The following is a 4,787-nucleotide window of genomic DNA, read 5'->3' on the forward strand; positions in this document are numbered from 1 at the left end:
GCTATTATATCCAAAATGCAAAGTTGATCAATCCGGTACTTTGCCTTTGTCTTTAGTTTTGTTTGACTCGGGAGCTTGATTTCGATCTACTCAAGCATCCAATAAAGACACATACAATATCAATTTTTAGTATATTTCCTAATAATTATACTCAAATGTTACTCAAGAGTATATATTATTAACTTTTTATAACAACATCAGCCTATTTTTAACATTTCTGGTTCATTAGTATCGAATACGCCACCATGGTATCGATACTACTATACTATAGTATCGATACTCTATTACGGTACCGATACCATTTTTACATTCTGTGATCAATGGTATCGATACCATCCTCATGGTATCAATACTCCCCTCTTGGTATCAATACTCCCCTCTTGGTATCGATAACACTTGAATCGGTATCGATACTACTCAACAGATTCTACTGATTTTAAGCCTATAGTACCGGTATTGTTCTATCACTACCGATACATGTGCCCAGAATTTCCAGTTTTCAACCTGATTATCACCCAAATGGGGTCAAATTTCGTTATGATTACACCATACAATACTATTAAACTTTTCTTTACCTATCCGTACTAACTTTCTTTCATTTAGTTTCTTGAAACATCTAAAATCTTCTAAGAACATTCCATTATAAGAATCACACCACTTTTTCTAATATGTTTTTAAACTCATCAAATGCTTCTAATCTCTTATTTACTTTATTGACAAGTCAAATCTACTAGTAAACATCAATAAACACTCTTATCATAACATATCATTTCAAAACCCATTTCTTTAAATCTCTTATAAAACATCCACCACTTAATTTTAATCTTCTTTAATCATTCCTTAAGCTCACATAACACCTAATGTTACCAAAGCAACCCATAATTTAAAGAAAGAACTAGCTAAGGGAAGTTTACTTATGCTAGAGAGGAGAACAATGCCAACGTGAAGAAGAAGAGGAGTAGAAAATGCTTTACTTTCCTCTTTCCTCCTATTTACAATCCCTAATATATTTTAAATTCATTTTCCCTATTAAAAGACTAGTTTTCCCTCTTAACTCATCTATTGATACAATTTAGTTCAAAATACTAATCCAAATCATTTCCTCATCTTTTACCATTTATTCAAATAAATCTTCAAATTTCAAATTTCAAATTTTTTTAATATAGTCCCTAACCTGATATTTGGGATATTACAAAATTTATTTTAATTTGTTAATAGTAAGACTAGATTGAGAGAATATGTAAATAATAGGGATCAAATATGTGTTATACCAAAACATTTAATGACAGTTAACTCGTGGTGACCACATCTTAATTAAATAAAGGGTAAACTATACAATTGACCACTTAACTATTTAGTCATTTTACTTTTGCCACCGATCTTTCAATTTGGTGTAGGACACCACTTAACTATTTAATTTGTTCAATCATACCACTTACCATTAATATTTGACTGAAATGTTGATGTGACAGTTAAAAGAATCAATATATTTATATATTTAGTCCTTAGTATTTATATATTCTCTCAATTGTGTCCTAATTTAAATTTAATTTAATAAATTAACCATGCAGTCAGAATTTTACATGTGTTAGCACAGGATCATGACACCTGTCGTTACTAACACGTGTCAATACATAATTGGAGGATATTGTTTTTTAATTTTAATTTACTTAATTAAATATTTACAATAAAAAATTAAATATTTTTCTATCCAATTAAGAGGTGACACGTGTCACCACCTGATTGGATAGAAAATAAAAGAGCAAGAAATTACTCCTAGGTGGATTTGAACTAGCTTCCAAAGGGTAGAAAAAGAACTCCAATCATTGCACCAAACGTCCCCAATGATTTAATATTTACATTAAACTGTATTTATCCTTTTAAAGCTTCATAATGGTAAAAGAAAATAAAAGTACATTGAAATTAAATATAAAAGTACATAAATAATTAAAATTCTAATATTTTATTTATATCTAAATATATTATATTTTTAAAATTTTATAAAAATATTTAATTTTAAAATATAAAATATGAAATTATAAAATATCATCACCTAACTGATATGAAAATTAAAAAATATAAAATATAAAATTTATTTTATAGTTAATATTCCATTAATTATAATTTAATATATATTTATATATATATATAATGTATTTAGATATAAATAATATATTAGAATATTTAATTATTTATGTGCTCTTATATTTAATTTCAATGTACTTTTATTTTCTTTTACCATTATCAAGGTTTAAAAGGATAAATACAATTTGTTGTAAATATTAAACTATTGGGGACGTTTGGTTCGGGGCATTGTTTATCTACCCTTTGGATGCTGGTTTGAATCCACCTTTTCTTGCTCCTTTATTTTCTATCCAATCGGGTGCCAACACGTGTCACCTCTTGATTGGATAAAAATATTTAATTAAATTAATTAATTAATAAAAAAAATCTCCAATCATGTATTGACACGTGACACTTGTTATGATCCTATGCTGACACATGTCAAATCCTGATTGAATGATTAATTTATTAAATTAAATTTAAATAAAGATGAAATTGAGAGAATATATAAATATTAAGGACTAAATGTATAAATATACAAATTCTTTTAACTGTCATGTCAAGATTTCCGCCAAAATTAACGGCAAGTAGTCTGATTGGACAAATTAAATAGTTAAGTGATGTCATGCACCAAATTGAAAGATCGGTGACAAAGGTAAAATGACTAAATAGTAAGTGGTCAACTGTATAGTTTACCCTTTAATAAAAAAAAATTGACCATATTTGTTTTTGAAATCAGTTAGAAAAAGTGGATAAAATGCAAACATAAGTAATCAATCATGTAGTTAACTCAAAATAAAATTACTCATTATCTAAAATTATATAATTAACTTTATTTGACACAGGTTGAACGGTTAGACATTAAACTATAGTTAACTTTTTAAAAATAAATTTTAACTTTTTTTACAAATACAACTTAACAAGAAACACAAGCCTCAAATAAAAAAAATTATTTATTCGACTGCTTCTATATATTATATATAGCTAAAAATCATGTTAATTTTTTACACTCAACTACTTCTACATTTAGTTTCTTAATGATTGTTTAATTAATGGGAGTTGAAATTAAAATTAAATGATAATATTGACAAATGAAAACACATTAAATTTTAAAATAATACTTTCAATAATAACCCAAAGTTATAAATAAAAGATTATTCATTCATGATTAAAAGAAATCTTGAATCCTAGGGGCTATTATAACTACTCTTTGGAGGAGCCAATAAGACAAAGCATTTTGATAAACCTACTTGTTAGGCTTGTTCAATGGTTTGTACCTAATCTATTGTTATTCATTGAGGTATCAGATTCTAGCACCAAGAATGTCAGTGTGAGAGTGTTCATTGTTAAATAATTTAGAGTTATTTTTAAACAAATATTGTTTTATACTTATCTAGGATTAATAAAAAAAACATGTGGTTTTGGAATAAAATTGAGAATTCTATTGTGAGTGAGCATTGCCAAAAGTATCACTCTGGATCATGTAGAAAGCAAATAAAGATGTATTATTTTTGTATTGATAAATAGCATTTTGTCTAATATTGTCTAATGAATTTTGAATGAAAAAAACTTTAGCTTCATCTTAGAAAACTTCTATTTCATTTCTATCTTCAAGGGGTTCAGGCTCTAATCAAATTATCCTAGTAATTATGGTTAATTTAGAAGCTAATCCACAGTAGTGATTCTTTACAAGTCTAATGCTTCTGCTCAAATGTACCATGTTAGTATTTGTCAGGATCAGAATGTTATGATGTGATTGTGAGTATATCAAAGTTATTCAATAAAATTGTAATTGTAATAGTGGATCAAAATTTCATCCTTTTACTCATTTATTTGTTCTCAATTTTATTAAATTTATATTTCGATATATAAAATAATTTTGAACTTAATCGAATTTGTTAAAATTCCTCAAAAATAATTAAAAGATCAAATAAACTTGAAATGTGCGTTTGTTTTCCAACTTATCCAGACTTTTTCAAATTCATACTTGGTCATTTTTGCGCTTAAAATTTAAGTTTCATACGGAATTTGGCTAAAAGAAGCAATCCCTTAAACAAAAAGCTCAATCGTTTTTAAAGAAGGATCAATCTCTTCTTCAAAAGGATGGATCCCTGTGATCACAATAACCATTGGATCAATTCACTACACAATAGGATCAATTCACTACACAACAGGATCAATCCCATTTTAGGAAAGACTAAAAGGATCAATCCCTTCTTAAGAAGGATCGATCCCTTAGCAAAAAAGAATGATCCCTTCCCTCGAAGGATCGATCCCTTCCATCGAAGGATTGATCCCTTGATTGATCGATCAAATATTTAAAAAATAGATCGTTCCCTTTAACAAAAGGGTTAATCCCTCGTGTAATACTCAAAATTTTGGTCAGTGACAAAAATGTAAATTTTGGTCAGTGACCAAAATGTAAATGTTGAAAGTTTAGTGATTAAAGTAGAATCTTTGGAAAAGTTCAAGGACCAAATGTAATTTTCAAAAGTTATATATATTTTGGCCCCATAAATGAATAATTCACCCCCAAGAATGATATTTTCATGATTTCAAATTTTTGATCCGGAGCTTGTATTAAAAATTATTAAGCTATAAAGTTCGATAAAATATTCAGATAATCGGATAAAATTGAAATTTTTAAAAATTTGGAAAGATGATAGAAAGAGATTAGAAATATTATTTTCATATTTTAGAATGGTGAAATTTGACATGGATCA

This window comes from Hibiscus syriacus, unplaced genomic scaffold, assembly GCF_006381635.1.
Source record: "Hibiscus syriacus cultivar Baekdansim isolate YM2019G1 unplaced genomic scaffold, ASM638163v2 tig00117032_pilon, whole genome shotgun sequence".
NCBI lineage: Eukaryota > Viridiplantae > Streptophyta > Magnoliopsida > Malvales > Malvaceae > Hibiscus > Hibiscus syriacus.